Consider the following 24,463-nt stretch of genomic DNA (forward strand, 5'->3'; position numbering starts at 1 on the left):
CCAACGCTGCCAGAGGATAGACTCAGCCACCGTACGCACTTTCCACCTCTTGTGTGCCACTATGGCGTCCCCTTTTTCTATAAAAGGAAGCCCGAGGCGTACTGGAGGGGGATTCGTCTCTTTTGAGCAAGTCACGCATCATAGCTAGCTCAAGAACACTCCAATATACACCAAAGCAGGACTAGGGTATTACGCATCCTCGCAGCCCAAACCTGGGTAAACGATCTGTGTGCTGGCTCTTAGACCCACTCTTTCCACAACCCCGCGCCCATCGACCGTAGTAGGGGTTCCAGTGATCCCATAGGTGTCGTTTCCGCCGACAGGCGGCGCCCCCCTTGCCTTCCCCCTCTCCCTCTCCTTCCTTCCCCCTCTCTTTCCTTGTTGGAAACCTACTAGGAATAGGATTCCTAGTAGGAATCCTACTTGGGGTGCGCCCTACAGGGGCCGGCTGACCTCCCCCCTTGCTCCTTTATATATGGGGGCAGGGAGCACCCTAGAACACACAAGTCAACAATTGTTTTAGCCGTGTGCGGTGCCCCCCTCCACATTTACACACCTCGGTCATATCGTCATAGTACTTAGGTGAAGCCCTGCGCCTATAACTTCATCATCACCGATACCACGCCGTGCTAATGAAACTCTCTGTCACATCCCTAGTTCTTGTATGCACTAGGCTAGCCCTTCATGTGAGCATCATGTTTAAATTCTAATGAAATTTGAATTGAGGAATTTTCAAAGCCTCAGAAGACCTCTAAAATTAACCAACATTTAAATCTCATCAAATGAGTCCAAGAAAATGTTCCTGTTATTCTATGAAAATATTGGCATGAGGTAAAATGCAAACCAATATTTTTGGAGTGACTGAAATATTTATTTTGGGCATTTTGAATTAAATCAATGACATATTGGAGTTGGATTTATTTCTATTATATAAGAAATAAAGCTCAAACATTTTTGTAAGTTGCATGTGACTTGGGATAGACCTGAGCTCACATAACAATTTACAGAAAGTTTATAAAAATGATTTGATGTTCTAAATCAAATCAAAACAAATAACAGAAATAGAAAAACATAAATAAAAGAGAGAGAGACTAACCTGGGCCAACTTACCTGGACCTACCTACTGTGCAGCCCACCTGGCCGGCCCAGCTGGCAGCCCAGCCAACTGGCCCAGCCCACCACCGCCTCCTTCCCTGTCATCTTCCTCCTGCCAGTAGGAGCAGCTGCGTGCTCGCACGCGCGCGGCCGAGGAGGCAGATCCTCCCTGCCTGGCTGCCTCCTACTCCTCCTGGACGTCTCCCGCAGTGCCACGCACCCCCGGGGCCCTCTCACTCCTCCCCACGTGCTCATCCCCTCCCCTGTCCCTCACGCGCGCACCCACCCGAGTGCAACCGCAGCCGCCGCTCGCCGTCCGCGCGCTCACCGCCGTTGCCATGCCCCTTCGACCCATCCCCGAGGTCCGCGTCGACGTATTCTTCCTCTTCAATGAGCTGCACGAGCTCGGATGCCCTGTGGAGCCGTCTTTGCCCTCGTCTTCCTCCTCGGGCATCCGAGATCGCCGGCGACCGCACCTCGTCTCCAGCCTGTCCCCGAGCCCGCTGAGACTGCCATACGACTCCCCGTGAGCTCCTGATTCTTTCCCCTTGCTCGCCCCCTCCGATTCTGTCCCCTAGCTCCGTCTTCCACCACGGCCGAAGCTCGCCGCCATCGTGCCTCGTCGCCGTCGTGGCCAGGGCCGCTGTGGCTCGAAGCCGGGCACACCACCATGCTCCACACCTTACCAGGTGCACGTAGCACACAACAACGCCTCCCCTGGCGCCCTGCATCGCCTAACCCGCCGTTGGCCGAGCTCCGGCCGCCGCCTAAGTGGTCGCCGCCGTCGACCCCGGCCTTCCTGTGCCCAGCTGCGTGCGCCCCTAGATGCGCGGGAGCACGGGCTCCCTCCTGGTGCCCTCAGCGCGACCAGCCGCGGGCTGTTGCACTGCCCCGACCAACTCCGGCGAGATCCCGCCGCTGCTGTGGTCGCCGGCGTCACGTGCTGACGTGGCGCCAGTTAATTAGCGCTAATGACCCAGCTAACCACCCCTAGAGCCCCATGTGGGCCCCGGTGCCTAAACTAGTTAGTTTAGTTTCTTTGTTAAATTAGCACTAATCACAGTAGGCCCCGCCTGTCAACTTTGACTTGGCCACGTCAGCTTTGACTGGGTCCCACATGTCAACCTCTGTAGCTAACTCTGTGCCCAGGTTTGACCTGGTCAGCCGCAGTTGACCTGCTGATGTCATGCTGAGGCAATGCTGACAGAGTTAATCATTTTCTGGATTTATAAATAATTCAGAAAATTCCAGAATATATCCAAAACTTCAAAAATTCATATAAATTCAACCGTAACTCATAATGAAATAATTTATATATGAAAAATGATCAGAAAAATCCAATCTATCCATCCGTACCATTTTCATGCATGTTAGAACAAATTATGCCTACTGTTTAGGACAATTCAATTAAATGACATTTAAATAACCACATGTGGAGTTTGAATTTGAATCTTGGATTCAAACCAACTTCATTTAATATGGTTTTAGTTGCATTAGCACAAACCACATCATATTGCCATGTCACATCCATGCATCATAATGTTGCATTGCATTGATTGTGTTTCCTCTCTGTTGCCGGTAATTGTTCCCTCTCAGTAGACGTGGTTCCGACGATGAGTTCGATGACACCGATGAAGAACTATTACTATCTTCAGAAGTGCCAGGCAAGCAAAACCCCCTTGTTCATTCTGATACAATCCCACTCTCTCGCTCCTGCTCTCTTTTACTGCATTAGGACAACAACGATTCATCTGTTACTTGCTGCGGTAGCTGAACCCCTTTATCCTCTTCATGACCTGTCATTGCCACAGTAAATAGATGAAACGCACTAGCATGAGTAGGAGTTGTTTGAGCCCTGATGTGCCTACTCATTCATGCTTGTTTGTCATGCCTGCTATTGCTTAGAGTTGTGTCAGGTCTGATTCATCGGGGATGAATTGGAATGTGGTGAACATGTCCTACTGTTGAGAGCTAAGTGTGTGAACACGATTTGGTAAAGGTAGCGGTGAGAGGCCATGTAGGAGTACATGGTGGGTTGTCTCATTGCAGCCGTCCTCAGGAACTGAGTTCTGTGTTTGTGATCCATGAACAGTTACTACCACACATTGGGCTCCGGGCGCTCCAAGCTCTCTCGATTTATTAATCAACTTGATCTCTGTCCAGGAGTTGCAACTAGTTTCTGGTGTTTGTAGGTAGTGTTAGTAGTCTACCAAGTGGCACCCGGTACAGGTGGGCTTGGGACAGACTAGGCACAGTGGCACGGTGTACCAAGCGGAGATCCACCCATCGAGGTGGGCTTGGGAACCCTGCACACATCGTTTGGGGCCGTGAGCGACACCCCGGCCGGATCTCCTTGCAGATGGAACCCGAATAGGCGATAAACCTGGACGAGAGACTTGTGTGGTTAGTCAGGTCGTGGCCGACACCCTCGCTGGGCTTCCGCTTGAAGGTTGCCGAGTACATGTCGTGTAAACGGCGGTAAGTGGTGAGAGCGTGTGTGAAGAAGTACACCCCTGCAGGGTTAAAATGATCTATTCGAATAGCCGTGTCCGCGGTAAAGGACTTCTGGGTTGCCTGTACAGTTCATAGATAACTTGAAGTGGATACTCTAAAATACGTAAGATAAGTGTGAGTGCTATGGATGGCGTTCTCGTAGGGAGACGGGAGCGGATCCATAGTGGTGTATTGATATGGTGAATATGTGGACTCGTGTGCGCCACCTCAAAAGAGTTACTTGCAGTCGTAGTTCAGGATAGCCACCGAGTCAAAGCTGGCTTGCTGCAGTCAAACTCCACCGCCCCCCTTTGTTGATAATGATGCATATGTAGTTAGTTATGATGTAAGTCTTGCTGGGTACATTTGTACTCACGTTCGCCTATTTTATGTTTTTGCAGAGAGACTTACGTCTCACTAGTAGTTCTGCGTGGACTTCAACATTTAGCTTGCTACCTCAGCTACGATCTTGTGCCCTCGGTAGGATCTGGTAGATAGTCAGGCTTTTCAGCCTTTTTCATTTATAGTTGTCAGTACTCAGACAAGTTAAGCTTCCGCTTGTGCTTTGACTGGTATGCTCTGAATGTTGGTCATGAGACCCATGTTTGTAATATCTCGCTCCTCGGAGCCTATTGAATAAAATACTTGAGTTGTAGAGTCATGTTGTGATGCCATGTTGTATTTGCACATATTGAGCATATTGTGTGTATATTATTGAAATGCTTGGTATGTGTGGGATCTGACTATCTAGTTGTTTATCCTTAGTAGCCTCTCTTACTGGGAAATGTCTCCTAGTGCTTCCACTGAGCCATGGTAGCTTGCTACTGCTCCGGAACACTTAGGCTGGCCGGCATGTGTCCTTCTTCGTTCCTGTGTCTGTCCCTTCGGGGAAATGTCACGCGATGAATATCGGAGTCCTGTTAGCCTGCTACAGCCCGGTTCACCGGAGTCCTGCTAGCCCAGTGCTACTGTGACGCCCCCGATTCAATCGTACACTAATCATGCACGCAAACGTGTACGATCAAGATCAGGGACTCACGGGAAGATATCACAACACAACTCTAAAACATAAATAAGTCATACAAGCATTATAATACAAGCCAGGGGCCTCGAGGGCTCGAATACAAGTGCTCGATCATAGATGAGTCAGCGGAAGCAACAATATCTGAGTACAGACATAAGTTAAACAAGTTTGCCTTAAGAAGGCTAGCCAAACTGGGATACAGATCGAAAGAGGCGCAGGCCTCCTGCCTGGGATCCTCCTAACTACTCCTGGTCGTCGTCAGCGGGCTGCACGTAGTAGTAGGCACCTCCGGTGTAGTAGGGGTCGTCGTCGACGGTGGCGTCTGGCTCCTGGACTCCAGCATCTGGTTGCGACAACCAGAAAGAAAGGAAAGGGGAAAAAGTGGGAAGAAAGCAACCGTGAGTACTCATCCAAAGTACTCGCAAGCAAGGAACTACACTACATATGCATGGGTATATGTGTAAGGAGGCCATATCGGTGGACTGAACTGCAGAATGCCAGAATAAGAGGGGGATAGCTAGTCCTATCGAAGACTACGCTTCTGGCAGCCTTCGACTTGCAGCAAGTAGAAGAGAGTAGATTGAAGTCCTCCAAGTAGCATCTCCAAGTAGCATCTCCAGTAGCATCGCATAGCATAATCCTACCCGGCGATCCCCTCCTCGTAACCCTGAGAGAGCGCGACCACCGGTTGTATCTGGCACTTGGAAGGGTGTGTTTTATTAAGCATCCGATTCTAGTTGTCATAAGGTCAAGGTACAACTCCAAGTCGTCCTGTTACCGAAGATCACGGCTATTCGAATAGATTAACTTCCCTGCAGGGGTGCACCATCTTACCCAGCACGCTTGATCCCATTTGGCCGGACACACTTTCCTGGGTCATGCTCGGCCGCGGAAGATCAACACGTCGCAGCCCAACCTAGGCACAACAGAGAGGCCAGCACGCCGGTCTAAACCTAAGCGCACAGGGGTCTGGGCCCATCGCCCATAGCACACCTGCACGTTGCGTACACGGCCGAAAGCGGAACTAGCCCCCTTAATACAAGAGCAGACTTACGTTCCAATCCGGCGCGCGCCACTCAGTCGCTGGCGTCACGAAGTGCTTCGGCTGATACCACGACGTCGGGATACCCATAACTACTCCCACGTAGATGGTTAGTGCGTATAGGCTCGTAGCCAACTCAGATCAAATACCAAGATCTCGTTAAGCGTGTTAAGTATCCGCGAACGCCGAACAGGGCCAGGCCCACCTGTCTCCTAGGTGGTCTCAACCTGCCCTGTCGCTCCGCCTCAAAGTAACAGTCGGGGGCCGTCGGGAACCCAGGCCCACCTCTACCGGGATGGAGCCACCTGCCCCTTCAGCCCCCATCTCCGAACAGTATCACAGGTAATGTAACTGTGTAAAGTATATCGTATATGCCCGTGATCACCTCCCGAAGTGATCACGGCCCAGTAGTATAGCATGGCAGACGGACAAGAGTGTAGGGCCACTGATGGACCACTAGCATCCTATACTAAGCAGTAGGATAGCAGGTAATGGTAACAACAATAGTAGCAAGGACATGCTATGCATCAGGATAGGAATATCAGAAAGCAGTAACATGCTACACTACTCTAATGCAAGCAGTATAGAGTAGAATAGGCGATATCTGGTGATCAAGGGGGGGCTTGCCTGGTTGCTCTGACAAGAGAGAGGGGTCGTCGGTGACGTAGTCGACCACAGGGGCATCAGCATCGGTATCGGAGTCTACCGGAAAGGAGTAACGGAGGGGGAACACAATAAATAACGGAGCAATCAAATGTAACACAAAGAAAGACGCGGCAATACGTTGTGCTAGGGGTGACCTAACATAGGGATGGGCGATACCGATGAAGGGGAAACATCCGGGAAAATATCCCCGGTGTTTCGTGTTTTCCGGCAGAGGAGCCGGAGGGGGAAAGTTGCGAGTTTGATATGTTAGGGGTGCGTGGCGGACGAACGGACTGCGTATCCGGATTCGTCTCGTCGTTCTGAGCAACTTTCATGTTGAAATTATTTTAATCCGAGTTACGGATTAAAAGATATAATTTTCTAAAGATTTTATTAATTTCTGGAATTTAATTAATTCGAAAATGGATCCATGACATCAGCATGATGTCATGCTGACGTCAGCAGTCAACAGAGTTGACTGGGTCAGTCTGACGTGTGGGTCTCGTTCGTCATTGACTAGACTAACTAATCATGATTAATTAGTTAACTAAGTGATTAGGTTAATTAAATATAATTAATTAAGTTAATTGATCCTTTAATTAATTAATTAACATATTTTAGTTTTATTTTTATTTCTTAGTATTCCTTTTTTTTGTTCTAAAGGGCGTGGGCCCTGTTGTCCAGTGGCCCAGGGCCTTAGCGGGTGCTGGTTAGCGGGCGCGGGCACTGGAGCGTAACGGGTGTGGGCGCGCGCCCGATAGGGCGAACCCGGGTGCGCGGGTGACGACCGCCGTGGCGCGGCGGGGCGCCGGAGTTGGCCGCGGGGCCGACGACGGTCGGCGCGAGCTGGGACGGCGACCGCGGGCCTGGCAGCGAGCGGGCATGGCGGAGCCGAAGCAGGGGCTGCGGGACGAGGCCGGAGCTCGACCGGAGCAAGCTCATGGCGGCGGGAGTTAGCAGAGGTGGCAGCAGGGCGGGCTACGGTCGTGCGCGCGCGAGTGAACGGCGTCGGTGACGGAGAATAAGGGGAGAGAGGGAGGAAGGCTGGAGCTCACAGCAGGGCGCAGGGCACGAGGCAGTGGAGCTCGAGGTGGGGTACGGGGACGACGCACGTGGAGGAGGCAGTCCGGCGAGGTGGCTAAGGCGGAGGCGCAGCTCTGGGCGGCGAGGATCGGCGGCGACGCGTCGTGGGGAGGAGACAAAGTCGAGGTGGCGTCGGGGTCGACGGGATCGGGGCCGATCCCGATCTAGATCGGTGGGGGGAGGAGAAGGGGATCGTGGGGGAAGTGTGCGGTCGTGGGGGGGGGGGGGTTAGGGTTCGGACCGATGGGGGGATAAGGGGAGTGGGGTGGACCGGATGGGCCAATTGGGCTGCAGCTGGGTCGGTTGGCCCAGGGGATTAGAGGGTTTTCCTCTCTGTCTTTTGTTAGTTGTGTTTTCTGCCCTTTTGTATTTTCTTTTCTTTTTATTTAATCTTTCAAATTGTTTTTGTTTTGTAAATCATATAGTTAGCACCAAAATTAGTAATAGTAGTTATACCATTGTCACAATTATTTTTGTAGTTGTAAAAATACGGTTTCAATAATTTAATCATTTAAGAGATGTTTAAATAATTGTTTCGGCTACTGTTTTACTTATCTTAGAACATTTAGTTACTTTATAAAAATGTGGTTTCTTCACCAATATTTAATATGGATTATTTGGCTCACCCCAAACATTTTAGTTTTAATATTTGAAATCTTTTATTGTTTGCTTGATTATGAATTTGAATTCGAATCGGTTTCGAATCATTGCAAGGTTAGCAACAGTAACCGAGGTGACGTGGCATGATTAGTGTGGGATTACTGTAGCATGATTATCCGGGCGTCACAATTCTCCTCCACTACAAGAAATCTCGTCCCGAGATTTAAGAGGGGAGTAAGGGGAAAGACTAGGTTACGATATTCTAACGGATCTTCTTGTCTTTTGTTGCTCTCCTTGAAGAGGTGGATCCATAGCATTGATGTCTTCACTCCTATGCCTCAATGCATCATGATGAAATCGTCGTCCTTCCTTCAGGATCTCCATCGTACTTAAGAAAGAACAAAAGGGGGGGTATTCTGGGGGAACGAACCTCTGCAAGGTTGATTATCTGGTCAATAACACAGGGAAGGTGGTGGGAAGTAACTCCCGAATTGAAACTAAAGAAAGTATCGAGAGCAAAGTACGGAGGTACCATGAGAAGCTTCGAGCGGATAGGCAATCGTTCGATGCCTGAAACAAAGGGTGAAAGGGGTCCAGAGCAACGAGAATAAGTATTGCATCTGATACCAGAATAGATCGTCTCTAGGAAGGTGGTTGGTGATCTTCATACGAAGCCAATCGTGAGGAATAACTTCGGAGATATGGGTGTGCCGGAGAGTCAGGTTTCGATCCTGTGGAACTGTGGGTTATGGGCCCACCATGTGGTTTTTTTTAATAGGAGTAGTGACATCTTTCACGGTCATGATAGCAAGGCATGTCAGAGAGTACCATGTCAGTTATGTCGGCAACAACGTTGGTACCAAGGGCGAGGGACGAAGAGAACCACCTTCCTGCTCGTTGAACGAGGCAGACCAATAGGCAAAGTTCTCGTCCATCGGCGGTTACCGGAAGTCATCAACAGTAGAAACAGGGTTACACCAGACAGGAAGGTACACCGAGGTGTTTACCTAAGCAGGGGATTACCGTGCTTGGTTAAGTAGTTTACAAGAAAGTTTGAACAAAACAACGGGAAGGAAAATGTGCTTAAACACGTATATCAGGGGTATATCCTTCCCAAGGACAAGCAGAGCAAGATATCCATGACAGGATATTAGGTAGAAAACTCCTTAGGTAGGGGAGAGAAATTTCATGACATTACCCATACAACGGTGTTTGGATAATTGAGTAGGAAACATTTAGCATTGGGCTTCAAATGTTCTTGTTGAAAATCAGAGTATCACAGACATGCTTCAGGTAGCAATGATATGGTGTTTCAATCAAGGGCCCGACTTCGGATACACCAATGATCCATCAGGAGTAACTTATAAAATAAGTCCTACCACTTCCTCCAGGAGGAATGGTTATCCTTGCAAAAGAAATCATAATGATAGGTCCTCCAGCCAGGGGGGGGGGTGCTAGGCATGACATCATGTTACCGGGCCATCAAAGGACAAACAACATAACTCCTGGAAAGTTGTCCCAACCATCATATTTGACCGAGATTCAGATCCAATTGGTGTCATGATGCCTCAGACTCAGGATGCCTGAGAGAAAAGGTGTAATACAAATTGACGAGATGACATTGCAAAGTTCTCGAGAAATGAACTATGGAAGCGAGTTCCGAAACAAGAGTTCATCAGTAAACCAACGAGAGGATGAGGAGGTGGCTGATGGAATCAGCGGCAATTCATCGAGATTAACAAAAGATGGATTCCCACAATTATGTAAACAAGGAGATAACATTTGTCAGATCAAATGGTATAATGATGTATGCTCGAGGAAAACATACACAATTAAACATTGGTTGAAAGGTGCACCCGAAATATGGGCCGGGTTGCACGACCAATGTCAGAATGGTGATTCAATAATCAATAGTCTAAGAATGAACGGCCGACCATTAACTTCAAAGCAATAGGGTTGCTAGAAGTGCAGAATCCAAACAGCACCGTTCACTTGTTGTACCCGGTTGGAATCAACACGAGGACCAAGAAAGAATGGCGATGGTGAGAAGTATCATCATACCAAGAATTCTTAAGAGGTGGTGAAAATTCCACAACATCTTGACATAAAGGATGGTAATACTCCAAGGTAAAGAAGAACAATTGCTGGATAGCAAGGAACTCAAGGTATAACACCAAACATGAACAAGCTTGTGTTGGTGGGAAGGCAATAAAGTGGTCGATGATAATACAATTCATCGAGGGCAAGGATGGTATTTCTCATCATGAATTCAATTGATATCCTGGATGAGCTCAGAATGTTGATGATCACGACACCTTTGTCGCGAGAGTTCATGAAGATGTAATCGATCGGCGACGACATCAAGTCAAGTAATGATGAAGTGAAAGGTTATTGGAACCAAGGGTACAACACAAACTCGAAACCAAGCTTGTTGTTCAAGGCAAAATGATATGATAATGAGGATCGACGTAAGGTTAGTTCATCGTCGAAAATTGTGCTCCGAGAAGAAGGACCGGGTAGCACAGTTAAAATCGTCACGACAATGATATAGCCAAACAGGCTAGGAATGGCGTGATCGGGTACAAACTCGTACTTATAGAAGCTTACTGAAGAGTTGTTGAACCGAAGTGCGGACTCGGTTCAGTTATCGGTGTCTTTGAGTGTTCAATAACTCAGAGCCCGCGAAAAATTGGAATCAGTGGGAAGGTAGCACTTGATGAAGAACTCATAAGAAGTTATGCAGTTCCATGATAATCTCGAGATACCAGGGGGGTAATACTCGACACAAGATCAAAGTAAAGGTTGGACTGGTGTATTGATCCATAGAAGACAATTGTTTTAACTTGTCCGAGAAATGAGATCAAAGAAGAACAATCATGGTCGGAACCACGGTTGCAAAAGGCCAGATCCTAGATATAAGATGAACTTATACCAAAGGAATAATTTATTTAAGAGAAGCTTTAATGATAAGATCTACATCGTGTCCATGGGCATGAACACAAGTTCAAGGTCGACTCCCACTTCTCCAATGCATAACCTTTCATTCACTTCTCACGTTCGATGAAGTTGCAGTGTTGAAATTTTATCTGGTGAAGCACCAGAAGAGTATGACTCGTGAAAACTTTCGGGTTCACACGGTTTAGAGAAGGCATATGTTCAACCCATAGGGGCTTCTTAGAAACATATACCACAAGTTTCAAGAGTAAATAACACAAGCCCGAAAGCAGAGCATGGTTGGCCAAGCAGAGGATACAACTTAACAAAGGCATTATGTATCAGGGGAAGAACTCACAAGGTGATCAAATGTGAAGGACACTGTCGGATAACAATCCAACAAAGGACTTGATGGTCCACAAAGGATCTGATACGAGTATCGGTACTCAACTAGAGGAAGAAGAATGCAAGGAGATCAGATTATAGAAACAACTGACTAACTCAATTGTCAAATGCAAAGGAATTATGATTTCCAAATCAAGGGATCAGAAGCAATGCTCTGATTAGGGATGGATAAGTTGAATAGCCTTAGGGTACAATCAACGACAATTGGATTGGTCGAGAACCAATTCCAGTTAAAAGAATGGCAGCTCAGCCGGAAAGGTAATTTATAAGGATCAATGATGATTGCGTGTATTCGCAAACATATTGAGTCAACAGACTCAAAATGATAATGACAAGGAATGTCATAAGACTACGAGACTTATGGGATTAACCATAATGCAAGCAAGCAAGAATTTCAAGAGCCAAAGGCTCTAGAGGATTTTCGGAAGATCGAATAGTATTTTGAAGACTTTTGTGAAACACATGAACAACTGGGGATGAGCGGATACTCGATAAGTGCGAGAATTATTTGAAGGGGTATTCATGTGGCAAAGAACTGCTAGGCAGTAGGCACAAAGTATTCTCGGAACAATAGAGAAAACTTCGGGGTATCTTGTAATAACAAGATCAATGGGGGATGTTCGTATGAATGGCAAGTGTAAGTAGTTTTCCATATGGATTTATCGTGGTCGGGAATAGCAAAAGTGATGGGCACAAAGTCTCGAGAGAATATCAAAGAGTATCTCGAAATCTTCTGGTGCAGCCGACGATCATCGGTAATAATGGGCTCTTCGGGTGAAAGTGATCACGAGATCCTAATGTTAGATTTTAGTAAAATTCATTAAACCCGAATAGAAGAGAGATCAGAGTCCCAGAGTAAAGGTCGAGGAGTAAAAGATCCTACTACCACCCAATGGCGACGTGTGCCCATAAGGCACACAGCCATGTTAGTAAAAGTTTTGCAATGTCTAGACTCAACTTCGGCCAAGGAGTTGGAAAGGGGATTCCTACAGGCAGTCGGCTCTGATACCAACTTGTGACGCCCCCGATTCAATCGTACACTAATCATGCACGCAAACGTGTACGATCAAGATCAGGGACTCACGGGAAGATATCACAACACAACTCTAAAACATAAATAAGTCATACAAGCATCATAATACAAGCCAGGGGCCTCGAGGGCTCGAATACAAGTGCTCGATCATAGACGAGTCAGCGGAAGCAACAATATCTGAGTACAGACATAAGTTAAACAAGTTTGCCTTAAGAAGGCTAGCACAAACTGGGATACAGATCGAAAGAGGCGCAGGCCTCCTGCCTGGGATCCTCCTAAACTACTCATGGTCGTCGTCAGCGGCCTGCACGTAGTAGTAGGCACCTCCGGTGTAGTAGGGTCGTCGTCGACGGTGGCGTCTGGCTCCTGGACTCCAGCATCTGGTTGCGACAACCAGAAAGAAAGGAAAGGGGAAAAGGGGGGAGAAAGCAACCGTGAGTACTCATCCAAAGTACTCGCAAGCAAGGAACTACACTACATATGCATGGGTATATGTGTAAGGAGGCCATATCAGTGGACTGAACTGCAGAATGCCAGAATAAGAGGGGGATAGCTAGTCCTATCGAAGACTACGCTTCTGGCAGCCTTCGTCTTGCAGCAGTAGAAGAGAGTAGATTGAAGTCCTCCAAGTAGCATCTCCAAGTAGCATCTCCAGTAGCATCGCATACATAATCCTACCCGGCGATCCCCTCCTCGTAACCCTGAGAGAGAGCGACCACCGGTTGTATCTGGCACTTGGAAGGGTGTGTTTTATTAAGTATCCGGTTCTAGTTGTCATAAGGTCAAGGTACAACTCCAAGTCGTCCTGTTACCGAAGATCACGGCTATTCGAATAGATTAACTTCCCTGCAGGGGTGCACCAACTTACCCAGCACGCTTGATCCCATTTGGCCGGACACACTTTCCTGGGTCATGCCCGGCCGCGGAAGATCAACACGTCGCAGCCCCACCTAGGCACAACAGAGAGGCCAGCACGCCGGTCTAAACCTAAGCGCACAGGGGTCTGGGCCCATCGCCCATAGCACACCTGCACGTTGCGTAGGGCGGCCGGAAGCAGAACTAGCCCCCTTAATACAAGAGCAGCTTACGTTCCAATCCGGCGCGCGCCGCTCCGTCGCTGACGTCTGAAGTGCTTCGGCTGATACCACGACGTCGGGATACCCATAACTACTCCCACGTAGATGGTTAGTGCGTACAGGCTCGTAGCCAACTCAGATCAAATACCAAGATCTCGTTAAGCGTGTTAAGTATCCGCGAACGCCGAACAGGGCCAGGCCCACCTCTATCCTAGGCGGTCTCAACCTGCCCTGTCGCTCCGCCACAAAGTAACAGTTGGGGGCCGTCGGGAACCCAGGCCCACCTCTACCGGGATGGAGCCACCTGTCCCTTCAGCCCCCATCTCCGAACAGTATCACAGGTAATGTAATAGTGTAAAGTATATAGTATATGCCCGTGATCACCTCCCGAAGTGATCACAGCCCAGTACTATAGCATGGCAGACGGACAAGAGTGTAGGGCCACTGATGGAACACTAGCATCCTATACTAATCAGTAGGAAAGCAGATAAAGGTAACAACAGTAGTAGCAAGGACAGGCTATGCAGCAGTATAGGATGAACTGAAAGCAGTAACATACTACACTACTCTAATGCAAGCAGTATAGAGAAGAGTAGGCGATATCTGGTGATCAAAGGGGGGGCTTGCCTGGTTGCTCCGGTAAGAGAGAGGGGTCGTCAACTCCGTAGTCGAACTGGGGCATCAGCATTGTCACGGGGTCTACCGAAGAGAAGAGTGGGGAGAAACAGTAAATACATAGCAAGCAAGTGCATAACAGGATAACAGGCAGAGCTAGTCGTGTTCTAACACGGTATGAGGTGATACCGGTGAAGGGGGAAGCATCCGGGAAGTATTCCCGGGGTTCCGTGTTTTCGGGCAGAGGAGCCGGAGGGGGAAAGTTGCGGGTTCGATAGGTTAGGGGTGTGTGGCGGACGAACGGACTGCGTATCCGGATTTGTCTTGTCGTTCTGAGCAACTTTCATGTTCAAAGTATTTTCATCTGAGCTACGGTTTATTTTATATTAATTTTAAAAGATTTAAATCATTTTTAGGATTAATTTAAACATTTTAATCCAACATTATCCAGAACAGGGTTTGCTGACGTCATCATGACGTCAGCATGACATCAGCAGTCAACAGAGGTGTTGACTGGGTCGCTGACGTGTGGGTCCCACTGGTCATTGACTGTTTAGCCTAATTAGTGTTTAACTATTCTAATTACTATTTAATTAAACTAACAAGTTAAATACACAGGTTTAATTAACTTAATGAATCCATTAATTAATTAATTAATTTAATTATTATTGATTTATTTTATTATATTTTTTTGTTTGTTTTTTTTTTTCTTTTTGCAAACGTTCTGGGGGTGGGGTCCCCGTGTCAGTGGCCTATGGCCTTAGCGGGCGCGGGCGCCAGCAGTGCGCTTACGGGCGCACCCGTCCAGGGCCGAGCCCGATCGGGGAGGCGAGGCGAGGCCACCGGGGCACGGTGGTGTTTGGCTAGTGTGGACGACGGCCATCGGGGGTGGATCCGGGCGGCGCCGCATGGGGGAAGCGGGACGGTGGGCGACGGCGGCCACGGCACGCAGTGCGCGGCCACGGGGAGCAGGGGACGGGGCGGAGAGCCAACGAGGGAGCAACCAAGTGGCTAACGAGGGGCTCCAAGGGGCGACAGAGGGTGGCCGGGGGCGGGCTTCAGAGGCGAACTAGCATCGGGGCCCGGCCTGCAGCAGGCGAGACGAGCCTGGCGGGTGCAGGCGGTGGTCGTGGGGCGCGGCCCGGACGCGTCGTAGGAGGGAGAGGAGGTCGGGGTGCGGTGAGCACGGTCACGGGCGCGACCAGGGGCGAGCCCGGGCGCGGCCAACGGTGCGGCCGGCGGGCGCGAGGGCCACGGTGAGCACGAGGGCGAGGGAGAGGGTAGGAGAGGGGGAGGCCCGGGGCCTCACCGGGGTTCGCAGGGTCAAGGGCAGCGGTGCTCGAGGTGGGGGACGGGGACGACGTGCGTAGAGGAAGCAGGCCGGTGATGGCGTCTGGCGAGGTAGCTTCGGCGAGGTGTTCCTCCAGGCGACGGTGACGGCGACGCGACGTCGAGCTTGGGGACCGTGGTCCAGGACGAGTGACTAAGAAGGGGAGGCGGCACCGACGACGGTGGGTGGTGGGGTGGCTCCAAAGGGGATACCGGGCGGCGTCGCCGAACGCCCCCGATCCGATCTGGATCGGGGAGGGGGCAGAGGGGGAGTGGAGCGAGTGGGGGGGAAGAGGGCGACTGGGAGAGGGGTTAGGGTTTCGGGGTGAGGGGGCCATATAGGCCAGGGGGTAATGGGCTGGCCGGCTAGCTGACTAGCTGGGCCGGTTGGCCTAGTGGGGGGGGGGGAGGCTCCCTTCTCTTCTGCTTTGTTTTGTTTTTTACTTTTTATTTACTTTACCTTTTCTGTTTTAGTTTTGTTTCCTATTATTTTAGTTTTAGTAAAATATACACGTAGTATCTAAATTAGTATTTCAACTTAGTCCATAGCCACAAGAAGTCTAGTCCTCAAATAAATTAGTTTGACATTTTATTTATTACAAAAGGTATTTAAATAATTGTTTTTGCTGTTGTTTTATTCATGTTATTGTATTTAAACATTTTATAAAGGTGTGGCTTCTCCACCATAATTACCTATGTATTATTTGGTTCACTCCGAACATTTAAATTTTAATATTTGAAAACTTTTATTGTTTGCTCGATTTTGAATTTGAAATTCGAACTAGGTTCCGAACTAACGCGAGTTTATCCACAGTAACCGAGGTGACGTGGCATCATTAGCGGGGATTACTGTAGCTTAATTACCCGGGCGTCACAGCTACAGCCTGGATTCACTCGCTGATGACCGACACGTTCAATGCTGGGTCATGGATGCCTGTCCCTGTAAGTTTGTGCCACTTTGGGTTTACGACTAGCCATGTCAGCCCGGGCTCCTTATCATATGGATGCTAGCGACACTATCATATACGTGTGCCAAAAGGCGCAAACGGTCCCAGGCAAAGGTAAGGCGACACTCGTGGAATACCGTGCGTGAGGCCGCAAAGTGATATGAGGTGTTACATGCTAGATCGATGTGGCATTGATTCGGGATCCTGACAGCTTTGGTATCAGAGCCTGACTGCCTGTAGGATTACCAAGCCAAACTGGTCGAAGTTGAGTCTAGAAATTCTTTAGTTATATAAGGGAATTGATTGTGGGATGGAACGTAAGGCTCTTTTTACTCCTTATACCTCATGCCCTTCTGATCCGAGTCATCTTATCCTTCCTACGGGGTTAAGGAACTAGGCTTTCTCTTCTTTCTATCAGGATCACGTGTTACTAATCAGTAGACTCATAAGATTGTTGGATTTAAGCCTCAGTTCAGTTTCCACCTGTGCATGTTAACTGTTGATCTCAAAATCTTGATATTGTGATGATCAAGTGGTTATGCCACTATTTTGTAGGATGTCTCCAATCTTCTTGAGCGTTTACGGCCGTTATGCTGTCCGAGTCATCCCAGGTTTCTAAACAGTCCGATGCATTTTCAATTCCTTCTTCCCGTTCCCAATGTCCTCTCTGGCCAGGTTAACCACACTAGACGGTGAGTTGAGGTACTCTATTGCCTCGACATTTATGTTGGAGTTATTATTATGACCCTAGGTGTCTCAGGGGATCATCTAGTAGTCTAGCCATGTTTTGTGTTCCCAGTGTGATCATTCTGGCCATCATCCTCGAAAGCATCCCGTGATGCCACTTAGTTAGTAGGCATTTCACTTCTGGGTTTTGAAACCGAGATTCACCCTACTTACTTCATGTTGATAGTAATTGCTAGCTCCCTTAGGTTATTAGTAACCTTTGCGATAGTCCTCAAAGTTCGTGGTATTTCCTTCTTCCAAATACTATGAACCTCTTTATGGCAGAAGTTTGTTGGATCAAAAGATCACAATAGGAATATCCTCGATGAGTTCTCCATTATATATTGTGGCTCTGCCAGTTCTACCTTTTTGCATGGGTTATCTGGAAGAAATATGTTGAACTTCGTTCGACATGCTAAACCATGCATCCACAACTCAGAAAATCGTATGTTCCTTTGAGTTGTCCCTCTTTAGTTGTCTTCTGACCCTCGTCTATCAATTGATAGTCAAGAGTATGTGTGCATTCGTTCATTGATGCCTATTACTCTTGTGGTCCGTCAAGCCATTCTATTCCAGAATGACTAGGAGAAACAAACTCCAGTACCTCATCCATATCCAGGATTGGGTCAAAACCGTTGTGTTCCACAGATCAAAATGCTAATCTAGCTCTTGTTCTGCTCTACCTTGGAGTATTACCATCTTTATATCAAGAATGTCATGGGAATTGCACACCATCCTATGAACTCTTGACACAGTGATACTTCTCGCCATCATTATTCATTTCTCGGTTTCCATGTTGTTGCAACCGGAATGCCGGCGGATTAACTATGATGTGTGAAATCAATACCCCTAGCAACTAGTTGCTTGGTAGTAAATGGACAATATTCTCATTCTTAGCATGTTGGTTATTGAATCATCATTCTAAGATAGATTGTGCTACCTAGTCCTTATTTCCTGGTGCACTCTTTGATTGATGAGTTAGGATTTTGTCAAATCCTCGCTCATTTGATCATATCGTCTTGCCCTGAAAAGCAAGATTGTTCTCGAGCTTAGTGACATATCGGTGGTTCGTGATTTTTCGTATATCTTCTCGGAAGTATTACCAGGTTGTCACCTGACCGCTATGTTGAGTTTGTGATCAAGTTGGTTTATTCCTGTAAACCACCCTTTCTCCAAGAATCCGTGTTGGATACCCTTGAGCTAGTTGGTTAAGCTAAACGACAACTTGGAGAGTGGAAGATAAAAGCTTACCTAACTTAGTTCGTTTCAAAGGGATATCCTGGTGTTGGTGTGTTAGTTGAAGAAAGATGATATCTTCATCGATTGGTCCCTGTGATCAGTTATTGGACCTATTGTCTTATAAAAACTTTGATTTGAGTATGGGCTATCGTCAAATCAAATCAGAACCAACGATGTTCGTAATGTTGTCTTACTCGTGGCTGTCCCTCGAGCATACATCATTATATCTTTTGGTCTGACCAATACTATCACCTTGTTCACATAATGGCGGAATTCCAGTGATATGGAAATTGTGATGAGTTGTTGTTGAGCCCATCAGCAGCATTTTGTCTCCTCCATGATTCATGTTGAACATTGAGCTAGTGTTGGAAACTTTATAAGCATTATCTTCATGTCCCGTGCATGAAGCATATGTTCGGATGAAAGAAGTGACTTTCTCCAAGTTCACATGCATTAAGTGTAAGTTGCCGCCATGAATTTGAGAAAAGTTTGTTTTGTTTCCCCTGGAATCATCCGAAATTAGTCACACATGTGCAAAGTATACTATGGTTTGGTGGATTAATTACCTCCACTCCATATGTATTCCGTAGCACACCAAGCCACTGATTGATTTGTTCAAGGAGAAGAAGCTCCTTCTTAAGAGTATACCTTATGCAAGGACTTTGATATCCTCGATGATGATTCCCACCGGAAATCGGTAGTGTTTTATTGTAAGACTATCATGTGATCATGTTTGTCTGAGACAACTGTTCACATGTGTGTAGCATGACCGGCTCATGTTTTGGAGCTTGCTGTCGTAGTTCATTTCCCGAGAATCTCGCAACTTCATCTCGTCGGTTTGTGTTGCAAACTTTCATTTTTCTTCTAGACTCGATGAGTCTAGATTATTCTGACACCAACCAGATCTGAATCTCAGGCAGATATGATGGTTGGAATGTTTTCCAAGAATTATAATATTGTTCTCTCTGTAACCGGTAAAGTGCATGTCGTGGCCAACACACCCAACTAGAAGACCTGTTATTGTAGTATCTTGATTGAGAAAGTTGGTCACCTCCCCATAAGGATTTCATAGGATTTACTCCCTAGATGTCCCTTATGGATTTTTGTGTCCCCGAAGTCCAATCTTTTACTTGATGTTCTAGATATCGAACCATTTCTATGAATGGGTTACGCTAGCACATCAAGGAGAACATTAGAAGCGGAGTGCTAAATGTCTCTCGGTTGATCATCCAGATTTTGTTTCCTTGGCCTCGCTAAGATGAAATCTGAGAAAGTGTTATCTTCCTTTGCATCTGCATCCTCCATCACCATTCATGATGGTAGTAACTTGTGTTGCCAGGATCCTTGACACGGATATTGGTAAAACCTTGATGAATATGGAAATGCTCAAGTTCTTGAGAGCATGCACAAGTGCTAGGTGTTATCATCGGCACTAACTGGGATTGCTCTCAGTTTCCTCGGTTATGCTATAACTTTTCAAACAGTGGACTCACTCTCTACCGTTGAGCTTCTCCCCAGTTACTAAAATCATCCCTTGTGTTGTCTTCAACAAGGTAATCCACATCATCTATTCTAATCTGGATATGCCATTCTACCGAACCCCTCCAAATGATCGCTCGAGAATTGCCTTAGGCTGGTATAAAGAGTTTCAATGATCTCTGAATCAAAGGTAATTCTTTTGCCACTTAAGGGAATAATTCTACGAGTCACCTTCCCTAAGGTGTTCCGTTATGGAATATTGGTAATTACTTCCTCGCTACGTTGACAACCGTTCACCACCTTCTTAAGTGTGGAATTATTGGCTACCTAGTGAACCCTCATCATCTGTTCCACTCCATCCCTCTAGATGTGTGCTTTGTGTCTCGGCTCGAGAGACGTTTCAATGTCCCACTCCGTGAGTTGATCGTGAGTTGTTCGACCTTCGATAAGATCGATCCCTCTAGAGTTTTCCTTTCCCTTTCATTGTCATGTTAGTTGGAGTTCTCGGGGCAAGACATCGAGACAATGATGGTGATCGAGTCAACGTCCTTTGAAGTGCCACCTGGATCGTGAAGATTATGTTAGTTTGCAATTCCCCTTCATCTTACCCTACGCTTGAATCTTGGGACGAGATTCTTGTTTAGTAGGGGTGAGCTGTCACATCCCTAGTTCTGGTATTCACTAGGCTAGCCCTTCATGTGAGCATCATGTTTAAATTCTAATGAAATTTGAATTGAGGAATTTTCAAAGCCTCAGAAGACCTCTAAAAATAACCAACATCTAAATCTCATCAAATGAGTCCAAGAAAATGTTCCTGTTATTCTATGAAAATATTGGCATGAGGTAAAATGCAAACCAATATTTTTGGAGTGACTGAAATATTTATTTTGGGCCGTTTGAATTAAACCAATGACATATTTGAGTTGGATTTATTTCTATTATATAAGAAATAAAGCTCAAACATTTTTGTAAGTTGCATGTGACTTGGGATAGACCTGAGCTCACATAACAATTTACAGAAAGTTTATAAAAATGATTTGATGTTCTAAATCAAATCAAAACAAATAACAGAAATAGAAAAACATAAATAAAAGAGAGAGAGACTAACCTGGGCCAACTTACCTGGACCTACCTACTGTGCAGCCCACCTGGCCGGCCCAGCTGGCAGCCCAACCAACTGGCCCAGCCCACCACCGCCTCCTTCCCTGTCGTCTTCCTCCTGCCAGTAGGAGCAGCTGCGTACTCGCACGTGCGCGGCCGAGGAGGCCAGCTCCTCCCTGCCTGGCTGCCTCCTCCTCCTCCTGGACGTCTCCCGCAGCGCCACGCACCCCCGGGGCCCTCTCACTCCTCACCCCGTGCTCATCCCCTCCCCTGTCCCTCACGCGCGCACCCACCCGAGTGCAACCGCAGCCGCCGCTCGCTGTCCGCGCGCTCACCGCCGTCGCCATGCCCTTTCGACCTGTCCCCGAGGTCCGCGTCGACATATTCTTCCTCTTCAACGAGCTGCACGAGCCCGGATGCCCTGTGGAGCCGTCTTCGCCCTCGTCTTCCTCCTCGGGCATCCGAGATCGCCGGCGACCGCACCTCGTCTCCAGCCCATTCCCGAGCCCGCTGAGACCGCCATACGACTCCCCGTGAGCTCCTGATTCTTTCCCCTTGCTCGCCCCCTCCGATTCTGTCCCCTAGCTCTGTCTTCCACCACGGCCGAAGCTCGCCGCCATCGTGCCTCATCGCCGTCATGGCCAGAGCCACTGTGGCTCGAAGACGGACACACCACCGTGCTCCACACCTCACTAGGAGCACGTAGCACACACCAACACCTCCCCTGGCGCCCTGCATCGCCTAACCCGCCGTTGGCCGAGCTCCGGCCGCTGCCTAAGTGGTCGCCGCCGTCGACCCCGGCCTCCCTGTGCCCAGCTGTGTGCGCCCCTAGATGCACGGGAGCACGGGCTCCCTCCTGGTGCCCTCAGCACGACCAGCCGCGGGCTGTTGCACTGCCCCGACCAACTCCGGCGAGATCCCGCTGCTGCTGTGGTCGCCGGCGTCACGTGCTGACGTGGCGCCGGTTAATTAGCGCTAATGACTCAGCTAACCACCCCTAGAGCCACTACCATGTGGGCCCCAGTGCCTAAACTAGTTAGTTTAGTTTCTTTGTTAAATTAGCACTAATCACAGTGGGCCCCGCCTATCAACTTTGACTTGGCCACGTCAGCTTTGATTGGGTCCCACATGTCAGCCTCTATAGCTGACTCTGTGTCGCAGACCAGTGGACCCCACTGGTCAGGTTTGACCTGGTCAGCCGCAGTTGACCTGCTGATGTCATGGTGAGGCAATGCTGACGCAGTTAATCATTTTCTGGATTTATAAATTATTCAGAAAATTCCAGAATATATCCAAAACTTCAAAATTTCATATAAATTCAACCGTAACTCATAATGAAATAATTTATATATGAAAAATGATCAGAAAAATCCAATCTATCCATCTGTACCATTTTCATGCATGTTAGAACAACTTATGCCTACTGTTTAGGACAATTCAATTAAATGGCATTTAAATAACCACATGTGGAGTTTGAATTTGAATCTTGGATTCAAACCAACTTCATTTAATCTGGTTTTAGTTGCATTAGCACAAACCACATCATATTGCCATGTCACATCCATGCATCATAATGTTGCATTGCATTGATTGTGTTTCCTCTCTGTTGCCGGTAATTGTTCCCTCTCAGTAGACGTGGTTCCGACGATGAGTTCGATGACACCGATGAAGAACTATTACTATCTTTAGAAGTGCCAGGCAAGAAAAAACCCCCTTGTTCATTCCGATACAATCCCACTCTCTCGCTCCTGCTCTCTTTTACTGCATTAGGACAACAATGATTCATCTGTTACTTGCTGCGGTAGCTGAACCCCTTTATCCTCTTCATGACCTGTCATTGCCACAGTAAATAGATGAAACGCACTAGCATGAGTAGGAGTTGTTTGAGCCCTGATGTGCCTACTCATTCATGCTTGTTTGTCATGCCTGCTATTGCTTAGAGTTGTGTCAGGTCTGATTCATCGGGGATGAATTGGAATGTGGTGAACATGTCCTACTGTTGAGAGCTAAGTGTGTGAACACGATTTGGTAAAGGTAGCGGTGAGAGGCCATGTAGGAGTACATGGTGGGTTGTCTCATTGCAGCCGTCCTCAGGAACTGAGTTCTGTGTTTGTGATCCATGAACAGTTACTACCACACATTGGGCTCCGGGCGCTCCAAGCTCTCTCGACTTATTAATCAATTTGATCTCTGTCCAGGAGTTGCAACTAGTTTCTGGTGTTTGTAGGTAGCGTTAGTAGTCTACCAAGTGGCACCCGGTACAGGTGGGCTTGGGACAGACTAGGCACAGTGGCACGGTGTACCAAGCATAGATCCACCCGTCGAGGTGGGCTTGGGAACCCTGCACACATCGTTTGGGGCCGTGAGTGACACCCCGGCTGGATCTCCTTGCAGATGGAACCCGAATAGGCGATAAACCTGGACGAGAGACTTGTGTGGTTAGTCAGGTCGTGGCCGACACCCTCGCTGGGCTTCCGCTTGAAGGTTGCCGAGTACATGTCGTGTAAACGGCGGTAAGTGGTGAGAGTGTGTGTGAACAAGTACACCCCTATAGGGTTAAAATGATCTATTCGAATAGCCGTGTCCGCGGTAAAGGACTTCTGGGTTGCCTGTACAGTTCATAGATAACTTGAAGTGGATACTCTAAAATACGCAAGATAAGTGTGAGTGCTATGGATGGCGTTCTCGTAGGAAGACGGGAGCGGATCCATAGTGGTGTATTGATATGGTGAATATGTGGACTCGTGTGCGCCACCTCAAAAGAGTTACTTGCAGTCGTAGTTCAGGATAGCCACCGAGTCAAAGCTGGCTTGCTGCAGTCAAACTCCACCACCACCCTTTGTTGATAATGATGCATATGTAGTTAGTTATGATGTAAGTCTTGCTGGGTACATTCGTACTCACGTTTGCCTATTTTATGTTTTTGCAGAGAGACTTACGTCTCACTAGTAGTTCTGCGTGGACTTCGACGTTTAGCTTGCTACCTCAGCTACGATCTTGTGCCCTCGGCAGGATCTGGTAGATAGTCAGGCTTTTCAGCCTTTTTCATTTATAGTTGTCAGTACTCAGACAAGTTAAGCTTCCGCTTGTGCTTTGAATGGTATGCTCTGAATGTTGGGTCATGAGACCCATGTTTGTAATATCTCTCTCCTCGGAGCCTATTGAATAAAATACTTGAGTTGTAGAGTCATGTTGTGATGCCATGTTGTATTTGCACATATTGAGCATATTGTGTGTATGTTATTGAAATGCTTGGTATGTGTGGGATCTGACTATCTAGTTGTTTATCCTTAGTAGCCTCTCTTACCAGGAAATGTCTCCTAGTGCTTCCACTGAGCCATGGTAGCTTGCTACTGCTCCGGAACACTTAGGCTGGCCGGCATGTGTCCTTCTTCGTTCCTGTGTCTGTCCCTTCGGGGAAATGTCACGCGATGAATATCGGAGTCCTGTTAGCCTGCTACAGCCCGATTCACCAGAGTCCTGCTAGCCCAGTGCTACGGCCTGGATTCACTCGCTGATGACCGACACGTTCGATGCTGGGTCATGGATGCCTGTCCCTGTAAGTTTGTGCCACTTTGGGTTTACGACTAGCCATGT

The sequence above is a fragment of the Triticum aestivum genome, chromosome 1B (genome assembly GCF_018294505.1).
Source record: "Triticum aestivum cultivar Chinese Spring chromosome 1B, IWGSC CS RefSeq v2.1, whole genome shotgun sequence".
Lineage (NCBI taxonomy): Eukaryota > Viridiplantae > Streptophyta > Magnoliopsida > Poales > Poaceae > Triticum > Triticum aestivum.